Source organism: Manacus candei, unplaced genomic scaffold, assembly GCF_025592945.1.
Source record: "Manacus candei isolate 608988 ecotype Guabito, Panama unplaced genomic scaffold, ASM2559294v1 h1tg000017l, whole genome shotgun sequence".
NCBI classification, from domain to species: domain Eukaryota; kingdom Metazoa; phylum Chordata; class Aves; order Passeriformes; family Pipridae; genus Manacus; species Manacus candei.
Window position 1 is genome coordinate 11,093,137 of NW_026138065.1, and position 12,540 is coordinate 11,105,676.

Below are 12,540 nucleotides of genomic sequence, written 5' to 3' on the forward strand. Positions count from 1 at the left end.
GTGGTCAGATGGGAAAAACAGGTGAGTGAGCTGTCATATTTCACCTCCCTCTTTCCCCTCCCAGGGGTGATGAGGTCATTGGCTGTCCCCAGTCCTGTGGTGTGGAGCCAACCTTAGCCTTGTCCCTTGCAAGAGGGTTTGAGGGGGCTCCTTGGAGTCTTCAGGCTTGAACAGGATAGTGTGGCACGTGTAGTGGGATGGACACAAATATGCATCTGTTGGAACTGTTTCTGAGTCGAGGGTGTTTTGGGAGTGGTGGTATGGCATTGATCTAGAGTTGTGTCTGAAGTGGGAAAATCTCTTGCTCCTCTCTGAGAGACGGAAGAAGGTCTATGCATGCAGGGCATGACAGGGAGAGACATTAAGTTAATTTTCAAAGGATGGCCAAAGCATGAAAAGGGTCCTGTGTGGTAGAGCCAGGATGATGTGTGCCTAAATAGTGAATGTCAGCATGTAACACACTCAGGTCCTTCATGGGGTAACACAGGCAGCTCTTTTAAACACACGCATACATGCACGCACAGAAAGAACAATTTAGGGTTGTGTCAGACTCACGTCTGAGCTTCTCATTAAAATTAATAAGGTAGCGTCTCCAAGGCATTCTGAAATGGATGCTACCCAGAGAGTGTGGGAAAGACCTCTATCACTTTGAAATAGCTACTTAGCAAAATCAATTGCAATTTTTACTTTCCACAGTTGGACATCAAACTCATGCCAGGAGTATCAGCTACTGTTTAAGTTCATATGCAACTGAGCTTTCTTCAGATGCTTTTGTTACTGTGACCAAGATTCAATGGCCAGAAGTGAGGGATGGATGTAACAGCAGAATGGTGTGCAACAACTCACCCTGATGACTACCTACACCCTGGAACTGAACCTATGAGACCTCAGTCTTCCTATTTGTCTGTTGTCTGCAAATAGCTGTGAAACTCACAGCCAAAATGGGTTGCCCTACTCCCTCCCCTCCTTTTCTTTAGCAAGTAGCTTATCTATGAAGAAAAGAACAGCTTGTTTGACACAGTGAATCTGAAGTTCAGACCTTTACAATTTGACTGAAACTCATAACTCTGTGGCAGCCAAAATGGGTGATCAATACAAATCCATGTTTTTTCCATTTTTTATCTAAAAGATTCACTTTTTTGTTGCAGTACCTTATGTTAAAGTTGCAGAGTTGATCACTCAGTGAGGAGATGCCAAGCATAAGGAGTGTCTCTGCCTTGTGTTCAAGAGACATCCTACTGCTTTCTGCTATGTGAGCACATACTGTATTTTTGGTATGACCTCTGCCTCCTTCTTCAGCACACAGGGCTGGCTGATCTGGGAAGGAGTCGATCTGTGGAAAAGAAAGCTGCTCTGGGTCAACTGCCACTGATGTCACTGGTGTGGCAGGAGCAGTGAGGAGTGTCTGGTAGGCAAGACAGAAGGATGTTTTGCTGGAGAAACAGATGCTCTCCTCCCTGTCTGGGTAACAGCAGAGCCTACTCAGACTTCTCTGTCTGTCACTTGCTGTGTGCTGTGTTTTTTCCAGTAAGACAGTATTTGTGGCAGTGCTGAGCATGCACACCTGGAGGGGAAATCAGTGGGAGCTACACATTGAATATCTAAAATGCTGTAATCTTTCCCACAGCTTTGGGAAATTAAGCCCCCAGTGCCTTCATTTTGTCACTCACAATTAGCAAGAAGCTTCTGGCAACTTTGATCTCTCTCTATAATGGGGCAGCATCATCCCCTCTCCCATGCATGCTGTGAAGAAACATGGACCAATTTTTTGAAGCTCTATGACTTGAGGGTAAGACCACAAGGAAATTCAGTAATGATGTTTACAAGACTGCTCGTGGAAAACAGACCTGCAGGCAACACACCGAGGAGGACAAATAACTGATCTGAATAAACACACATACGGTTATAGCAGTGGAAGCCCTATGAAAAAAGAGTAAGTGTTCTTGAGATTAAGTGCTGTATGATGCCATACACTCAAGGTTGTGAATGTATATTGTACAGACAACATGAAGTTTGTAGACCCCAACTTTTGACTGTCGGGCTTTGCTAAATGTATGTTTGTTTACTGCAGTTGTTTGTATGCAAAACTCTAAGTGGGTGAAATGTAGACTTCCATGATGGAAAGACGTTGCCTTTCCCACCAGCTGAATATCTTCCTCATGTCTCCTCCTTATCTCAGGTGCTATGTGATTTATTGTTACTTAAATCATAGAATAAATGGTTTCATAATGAAAGTCCTTAATCAAGATGCCCTGTTCTGTATTTAATAATTGATCTTAACCCTCCTTGTGCCTGCAGATTGACTTGTTGGCTACTTGCTGTTTTGTTTCTTCTATCTTAGTCTCTGTTTTACTGCATGAAAGGAACAGACTCTGACATTTATAGTGACTTTTCCAATCCATGTATTTCAGGAAATGGAAGATTCTAGTCTCTCACTTTCTGCATATTTTTAAAGACAGCACAGGGCCTCTTCAACATTATATATCAATAATTTCATTTAGGCTGGAGAATTATCTTGAAATATTTATCATCAGTATATTTGAGTTTCATTTTGTATTAAACAGTTTGATAACATTAAAATGGATCTGCTTTCTGCAAGTGTTATGGATATTTTCCATTCCCATCTGAGTGTAATATCTATTTATTGTACATTAAAAACAAGCAAGAGAGAAATCTCTGATATCCCCTGTAGTCTGAATGTCACTGAACCTTATCGTGCTTCTCCAAGCTTATGAAGAGATTAATAGTATCAGACACATGGAAGCCTACAGTCGGATAATTAATAACCCATTAAAATGCAATAATGCTTGAAAAACAGAAGCATTCCCTGATTTCCTAACCGAAGTCACTACAAATAAAATTGCTAGATAACAGGAAATTATGAAAAGTTAAAAGTGGTCTATCTTCCCAATCCAAGTCAGCCAGTTCTTGTCCTGCTCTTGTCTTCACAGCACCAGAGGGTTTGTGCCATTTCTTCTGTTCTTGTGAGAGCATCTGGTCAAGTCCTCAGTATCCACCAGTGCTCTGAGAAACCTATACTTCCTCCTCCACTGGCTGGTGTTTTCCTCAGTCTCTTCTTCAGGTGTCCTTCACCCTCCTCATCCAAAGATCTGCCTACCAACCAATCTTGATGCATGTCTGTAAGTCTTGTGTTGCCTGAGAACACCTTCTTTCCCCACTCCATCAGACCCATGTATTTATTGTATGAATTTCTAGCAGACAGCTCTCCTCTTCCCTGTCAGAGGTAGTATTTCATGGCAGCAACCATGCTACTGTGTCAGGTTTGAGGATAACATTATCTCCATGGCAGTTAATGGTGTTATCTTAATCGTCACTGAACCTATTTGGTTTTCTCACTGCTGTCCTCATCTCCTCCTCTCCATCCTTCGAGTAAATGTGGCACTTAGTGCCACGGTCTAGTAACCATGGTGGTAATGGATCAGGGGTTGGACTTGATGATCTCAGAGGTCCCTTCCAACCCAGCTGATTCTATGATTCTATGAAATATAACTCTCTTGTCCCATTCTTCCTCTGGGCCCAGAATTTCCCTGTCTGTCAGATGAGACCAAAGACCTGTGTCCATCCATGGTCTCTGACCATCTCACATCACACTGCCTGCTGCAGCAAGACCACATGACATGCAGGTGACAGACTATGCTCAGACTTCCTGCTCAGTCACTGTTGAGAATGTAGGATTGTTCACCTACCTTGAAAAAGGACTTGCTCTTCAGAAGCTATCTTCAAGAGGAGAGTTACCAGCGTTGCTGCATGGCTCCTGCTCAAGTCTGGTGAGATGCAGAGTACAGCTACCCTGGCCATGCTCATCCCTCAGCCCCGCTGCCTGCTTTGGGACTGGACTTGCTTGTTCTGCTCCATTTCACCCATCCTCAGAGATATTCCCCTAGCACAGAGTGCCACGTTGCCCTGGTCTATTTGATCTGATGAAAGAATTAGCACTGTTGTTTTCAGAACCAGAGGGAAGAGGGAGGAAAGACGAGTGGACCAGTACTCTGACGTTTTGTTCCTGTGCAGCTGAGTTTAAGAGAAACCCTCAGGCCCTTTCTGCAGAGTGCCTTGGCAACAGCCCAGGACTCATGCCTGATTATTTCCTATTTGAATAAGTGTTCTGGCCTAAGGGTGTGGATGCTGGCAAGATGTCTGGGAAGGATTTGGATACATCAGCAGCCCAGATTCCCAGGGAGAAAAAGCGTGTGGACTGTTGTGTGGCAGAGCCACAGGCTTTGCGTTCAAGACAAACAGACCCTAAAAAGCATTCTGGCTGATGTGTCCACATTTCCAAGCCAGCACCAGTGGCAGGCAAGCCAAAGAGCAGAAATCATGTCTTGGTTGTATTGTCACTGCCACTGCCATGGTACCCAGGCACCTCGTGCATTCCAAGGTAGAACACTAGAGGCAATATGGGGAATAAACATTGCTTGTCCCAAGGAGAGGATGACTTACCTGTCAGCCAGCTCCTGCTAGAGTGCTCCCATGGCTCTAGTTCCCAAAGTGATCCACTCTCTGAACTCTGCTCATAGTAGGGCTCAAACCTTGTTAGACTGCCCACTGGCCCTCTCCTCGCTCCTGGAAACTGTTAGTGGCAGTGATTATGACAGGCAGTGGCTGGCAATACTCATCCAGTCACACCATAGCTCTGGTTCCTGGTGGTGAGTGCTAGGGACCTATCAATCTGTTCAGCTGTTTCTGGGATGACCTGCACAAGTGCATAAGCAGTGGTCAGTAGAGATCATGAGACACTCTCTGGACTAAGACACACTGACAGAACAATGAAGCATACTAAGGTTAGTGACTTTCTCAAGCCAGTGGCTGGGAGATATCCAAGGAATGCAATGGGAATATGAATCAGCTGGGAAGCTGCCAGCAACTTAGTATCACGTGCCTGCATGATGCTTAATATGTCAAGCAGTGCCTCTGGCCATCTGATGGTCTTAACCCTCTGATGGTCTTAACTTGTGCCAGGGGAGGTTTAGGTTAGATATTAGAAAGAATTTCTTTACAGAGAGGGTAATCAGACATTGGAATGGGCTGCCCAGGGAAGTAGTGGATTCTCTGTCCCTGGAGGTTTTTAAGATGAGACTGGATGTGGCACTTAGCACTGTGGTCTAGCAACCGCAGCGGTAGTAGATCAAGGGTTGGACTTGATGATCTCGGAGGTCCCTTCCAAGGTGATTCTGTGATTCTAGGATTCTATGATTCTATGATGGCAGGCAAGGCCTTCCGCCCAGGGTCCAGGTGTTGTGCAGTGCAGAATTCAGAGTCAGGAGCCAGAGTGGGGCAAGTAGCCTCTAAGGGGCTGGGACTGGGCATATTGGCCTCATCTTCTCCTCCGCTTCTCCTCTCCAAGGGCTTCCTGCTGTGCCTTGCTTGTAGGCAACTCTGTGCACCCTGGCACGGTCCTCCATGAAGTTGTGGGGTCAACTCTGGCCTTTAAACATCACACAGGACCACCGGTGATTGTGCCAGAGTATTTTAAATAAGATATAGTTCTCCTGGGGAGGTAATGTGACTGTGGAGCTAGAGCTATGTCACTGTAAGGAGGAATGGGAAGAAATCCTTCTGCCTTGCTACCTGCTTTGGGGCTGAATGGACTTGTTCCTCTTCCTTTCCCTCAACCCTCAAGAGAGATTTTGGTAAGGAGTGTCTGGGCTATTACCGACTTCATTAAACACATCTTACCTGAGACTGACAGCACCCTCTTCCGTCCTTCCAGTAGTTCCTTTTATATCATTAAATGGCAATGGGTGTATTATCAGGCAATGGTTTTACTAAATCATGAGATTACATCAATTTAAAGGCATGTTTCTGGTGTTTGAAGCTCCAGAAGAAAGTTTAGTACTTTGAAGCTGATGTGCATGAATGCTTGGTATCTGCATCAGAATGAAAAAAATCCTTCCCTTTCAAACATGTTTTTGAAATCTCATTATTTCTGCCCAGACTTATATTTTTGAGTACCTGAACTATGTTTTTTAGGTGTTTGTGGGTGTCAGGAGCATAGATTCTGAGGAAATAAGCCTCAGTAAAGGATAACTCTGTATATCACACTAGGATCCTGGTAAATACTTGTAAACACAGAATATCATTTCATACAGGGTAGGAGAAGCATTTGCTTCTTTTTGTTAGGCTGTGAATGACAGGCTGTTCTTCTGGCAGTCCCAAGACATTCAGGAGTATGAAACTGTGATCTCTAATAAATACAGAGACAGGGAATACCCAGGCAAATGCTTCTAGTGGAAGCTTTTGGTCTGGTCACACTAATTTAATTTATTTTACTTTCAAGGCATTAAAACATAGCATGAGCCAAAAAAAGATTTTTTAGCTGTCTTGGATCGGGGACTATTGTTCCAGACATTTTTTCTGCAGGTCTCATCACCACAGGGTCCAAACTCCTAATGTTCCTTCTAAAGAAATAATACAGATAAGAAACCCTACCTAATGGGCTGCAAGTATAATACACAGGAAAGCTGGGGGCTGCGGGAAAGGCATCATTGGCAAAATCATGGCTGCAGCGAAGAAGGACTAGAACAGCAAGTTTTATAGGATCATAGATATGTGGTAGATGTCTTTCTAGATCTGTGGTAAGGAAAGTCTTAAAAGCAGAGGTTAATTACCACAGAAGGAGTTAAATAAGCTCTGCCAGAGGCAACAAAGAAAGAGAAAAGCATGACAAAGTGTTGTTGTTAACTTCAACAGTCAACATGTCATAAAAAGGGTGAAGTATTTGTAAAATTCTGAATGACAGAAGTCCACAAGGTGTGTCATTTTAAAATAGACATAGGAGCACAAAAAGAGCCCTACAAAATGTTAACAGAGTTCACAGAAAGTAAATGGAGTAAAATCCCATTGCACAACAGAGAGGTATCCAGAGTGCGCAGTCCTGTCAGCTCACTAGCAGTGTAAGATTTGGGTATGTTACAGACAAAGAAGCTGTGCCCTATAGATATGTGTACTGTGGATGCTGCTGCTGTGTGGGTAACCTGCTCTAAAATAAGTAAAGGACTGGGCACAATTAAAGGAACAAAGGAAAATGGACTTGACAAAATCCTTATTGTAACAGACCACGGGCAAGTTTTCTCAGTTCAGGATTGTTGCACTCCATTGCAAAAGAACATTCATGCATTAATACCTAGAAAAGCTCCACTAATGGTCCTGGCTGGACTATGGGGTCAAAGAGATCTTAGGCAAGAGGGAGAAATCAGAAAAATTCCAGAGACTTTGGAAATTATGGAAAGGCAGTTTTTACAAAGGACTTAAAGAGAACTGAGCCTTTGCTTAAATCTGAGATAATTGAATGCAATAGCATCATGACACCGTATCCCCACAGTGCAGCTCCTGTGAAGCTAGCCCAGCAGGCAAATCCTCAGGCTGGGTACTGTTGTGCTTGCTTCAGTGATGCAAGTGCTTCTCTGCATGGGGTCACAATGAAGCTCTGGGAGAGACACGCCAGCTCACAGATCCCATCTGTCCAAAACCGGGTACCTCCTATTGGTAAAATTATAATCTGGCTGCTAGCAAAGAAGCCTGGTGAATAAGCAAGTATTTGGTTATCTCCTTCAGGCTGTTCACTCCTTGCGTTTAGCAGGACCTCATGTGTGTTATTGTTGGTTTGGACACGCACTTTCTCCCTTTTGGCAAGTTTTGCTGTGAACTCAAGAGGAAAGCAGGAAAACCATTCTTGGATTCTGCTCAAAAGAATTCTTAAAGGCCAGGACAGGCTGCTAGAGGGAAAATATGTCAGAATGTTGATTTTAAGAAAATCAGTTGATGTCAAATTTCAATACAAAAGGACAGGTGTTTTGATGTTGGTAAATCAATTCTTAGTCCTTAGATGGATGGAACTACAAGAATAAAACACATTATTATTAATGTAAACACTGAGTTATTCATGGGCATAAAACAATGAATTACAAAGGGGGAAGCCTCAAAACTTCCTTGCAATAGCACACCAGGGCATCATTTCTGAATGTGCTGGGAAGGCTGTTGACCCTTCTCAGCAAGGGGAAGGCTGATGCAGTTCACATAAGTGTTCCTCAGCTCGCAGGCTATTTATCCAAAATGATGAAGTTATAAGCTACTTTCTAATGAAAAGAATAGGACTTGCATGAGGTTTCTTAGTTGAGAAAATAAACAAAACTAAGAGAAAAGAAGAAAGAGACCAGTCCTCTGACTTTTTTATCACATTCTGCCTTAGTACATGCTGTGATCTTTGAAAGGATGTGGCAAACTTCTGTGCACCTCTGAGATGTCTGAGCACTCCTGTGCATCTGTTGGGACTATGGCAAAGGTGAAATAATGACAGGAGACCCCTTTACCACCACCTTTACCACCCCCTCTATCTACTATGCTCTTCTGCTCAATGGTTCATCTTTGAACACATCAGTAACAAGGAGCTGACACGCAGATCCTCACTGTAAATCCAGTGAAATTCACACACCAGGATCACCCACAGTTTTCTGAAATGGCAGGGTCCCATTTGCTCCTCTAACACTTTGCAGCCCCCTGGGAGCTTTTTCAGGAAGTTTCTGGCAGGATCCAGAATACCTGTCACCAGAAAACATTTCCCAGCCTATGCCAGAGGTACATGGATTTTTTTCCCTGCCTGCACTGTGGTGTTCACAGCCCAATTTTACAAGCCTCTCTGAGCTATTAGTAGTATAGTTGATAAGCCAGGGAACATTACAGAAGCTGCCCTCTGCATCTGTGATTTATATTTCTTGCTAAATATAAAGCTTCCAAGGCTCAGTACATCCATATTTTGGAATGGAGCACATGGAAATACTTGATGGATTTGCCACAGATCACTGAGGCCAGTCACTCACAGTTGCCCTTTTGTGAGCTATCTGTCTTTCCCTGCAGCAGACAGTGGAATTTGGGCACAACAGCTGGAGTTACAGTATCTCCACATGCTTTATTCATGAGGGAGCCTGGATTCAAGCCATCCAAACACTGACCATCCACAGATGCAACTGTAACATCAGCAATGCAAGAGCCTCCCTGAGCTCTGAGGGGCTATGTGGAGTACAAACCTCCTTTCTCTGACTGCCTATTCTGCACCATAGCCTCAATGGGTTCATTGGGAAACAAGCTATGCTACAGGGACTCCACATCTTCTCCTGGCAGTGCACTGGGATGGTGCCTGCTTAGCTGAGAGACTAGTGCTCCCAGTGAGGCTCTTTGGGCTGCATCTCTGTAAGAGTAGTGACAACCACCACTCAAACCCAGTAATTACCAGTCTTCTTATAATTGTGTAAATTTGGGACATGGGCCAGTGAGATGTATCCATTCAGAGAAGAGTGGCCAGTGAATAACTGACAGCAGGAAGGACTCCCTGGATGGTGGAGAGCAAGGAGACCATCCAATGTATACACACACCGTTTTGTGTGCTGTGTGCTGTAAATCATTTTAACTTTGCTGCAGTCAACAGATTTTTTCCAGCTGAAAATCTGGTCTTGGGTGGAGCCATGCCAGGTCTGCATCACCCTGGACATTACCCTAATAAGCAATGTTTCATATCTACCACAGAGGTATCCAATATTTTGGACAAGTATCTCAATGTAGCGTTCATTTTATCAGTCCACAGTTTATCAGTGTGTTGTTTTTGTCAGAGGAGGAATGTAGCAAAGGAAAGGCATGTGGCATTTTTAGTGCATCAGGTCTATCTGTGTGGCAGATGTCCTCTGACCTGTCAGACAGTCAGGCTGAGCCACAGTTTAGGAACCTCAGTGGAGCAAAGTAGAGTGTACTGTGGAAAACACACAAAAGCTCTCACAATTAGGAAAAAAAACATTGAAAACAGCAACCCGTTTTACAAATCCTTTCACAGTTCCTTTTTCTGTGTTTTTAGCATCTAGCATTTATTTTTGGATTGGGGCTGAGAGGTGAATTGGCTTCTTGCCTACCTTCTGGGATGGAGAGCTTTTGCGTAAAAGGAAGGCGAAAGAGAACATCATAACCAGACTGAGGGGAAAACAAAGTTACCTCTTTGCAGAGAAAGCTTATGGGTTTGTGCAAGTTCAGGATATAATAGTTCTTTTCCACCTATTGTTATTCTGAATTTGTCCTTCTGAATAGCCTGGTGGAGTGGCCATGACAGACTAAGAATGCATAGAAGGAAGATTGAATTTTACCATGAAGTGGAAAACAAAAGGTGTGTGTAGCTAGTCCTATTGTGTGTTAACCACTCGGTGCTGGTTTCCTTGCATGATTCTCCATAATATTGTGTATGAATCATGGCTTCCCAACATACAGGCTTGAGCTAGCAATGCAAACCTTTTGGTCTGGCTGATCTAATTTCTCTGATATATTTGATTTTGCAGCATACCAGAGTCTCTCTTTTGCAACGTCTCTAAGATAAGGGCTGTTTCATCAACTGTCCTGGCAGGGGAAAGTCAGATTGCAGCCTGTAATGACAGCCCCAGGAAGGGAGGGGCCTCACCAGAGTGCTAGAGCATAATAGCATCTTTCTGGTCATCAAACCTGGTGTTCAATGGCTAGACAATTGTCCTTCTTCAGCAGGAACATGTGCACTCTGTGCACCACCAGAGATAAGACATAGCATTACTATGGGACACCTTCTCACATCCTGAAAATAGTCATTTAAAAAAGCAACCATAACTAATGTAAAAAAAGGACCAAAAGCTACAAGCACAAAGTACAAGAAAGCAAGATTCATGCAAGTTATGGCTTAGGCTGTATTCTCTTGCACTAGCAAGGGACTTGCTAAGTAAAACTCCAGTAATCCTCAACCCTTCTCTTGGAGAGTTGTACCAAATCTCCACAGTGAGCCTTCATGGAAGGAGGTCCTAGAGCCACCTGTTTGTTGAGTAGGAAGCACAAGGCCAGGCAGTCAATTAGCAAAGCTCTATATTTCCATGTTAAATGCCTGGCTTCCTCCTACCATGCCTGCAGCATGCATTTTGGCCTGGCTGCTTGTTGCTCTACAATTTAATGAAACCTCCAGTTCCCTTTTCCCAGACAACAATTTCCCAGACAGAACAGGTAAAACTTCATATCAAAAATGTGAAACAGCAAATCATACTACAGGCAATGTAGTATGTTGTGTTTATAGTCATCTCTACTTCTAGTTACTATCACTAGGCAAAAAAATACCCTCTTCAGAGCCATCATGACTTGACTTTTCTTGCCAAGTCACAAGAAACAGCAGTTGCGCTCTTATTCCTTCAATGAAAACTGCAGAAGACAACCCTTCTGACCCTAAGAACTTCAGACCACGCAGGCGTGGCATAGAAGAGGCTCAGAGGGACCATTTAGTTTTAGTCCATACATACCATAAGTTACTAAGCAACCTTGAATTTGCACTTGCTCAGATTGCAGAGGAATTTTTAGAAAACAGGCAGCCTGAATTGAAAGATTTTCCATGGCAGAGAGTCCATCAGAAGGTTAGTGTATTGCCCCAGTTGCTAGTCGACTGATGCCTCACTTCTAGTTTCGTTCTTTCTTTGCCAGATATAAGATCTCACTTTGCCTTCACAGGCTTTTCACTCTAGTGGATAATGGTCAAATTTCTTTTCCCCCAAAGACATCGATCAAAATATCCCTTTCTTTTTTTTGTGGAGCTCACAATAAATGTCAAAATGTCTAAGTGTGGGATCCGTCTAGCCTAACTAGCTACCTAAAATTACAGCTCTGGTCTGACCCAGTTTTTTGTCAGCCTCTAAGCTTTGGAGAAATATAGTCTCTTTTAGGGGGTAATTTGTCATGCCTAGAACAAATGTCACACCTCTGTAAGGATGGATGAGACTTTATTATTAATGGAGTTATGTCTCCTTCCAGGCTATCTATAAAAATGTTAAATAGCAGCAGGTCTAGAGCTGATGTTTGGAGGAATTCTTGGAAAATAGGTGAGAAACAGCACCCAATTTAAAATGACACTTGAAACCCTACCTATTAGGTGACTGCTAATCGTTTCAAGGGTGCCTTATATTGCATATTTTCTTAATAAAAATACTGTGTGATACCAAGCCAAATGCATCACAGATGCTTAGGTAAATCACATCAACTCTTCCTTCCACTGAGTTTGTAAATCTCCTAAATCTGAGATTACAGCCTAAATTGATACAGAGTCCCTTCATGGTCCTGTGGGTGAGCAACAAGGGCAGGTGCTCCTTTTAGGAAGTTGTTTTCCAAACACTAAATATGCCCCCCCTACCTTTAGAACAAAGACTAATGGTGTTCAAAATCTGTGTGCAAAACATACTGCTATGTGCTTACATCTATCATATATCTGTGAAAAGACCAACTGTGGCCCCAGGTCAATCACATGCTTCTGATTACGGAAGATAGTATTTTTAAGGAGCTGGAAGGACTTGGGTAGCTAGCCCTTAGGGCCAAAGGCTGCTCAGCCGCAGGATCTTCTTCTGAGGCCAAGAAAGCCTCCTGAGATACAGGTCTCAGTGAAGTCCAATGAGTGTCCAACCAGGCAAAAATCAATCAGAGACATTCACTATTAAAAACTTCTTTCTCCTATCCAATATATAGTATATGTGGTTCCTTCCTGCTTAT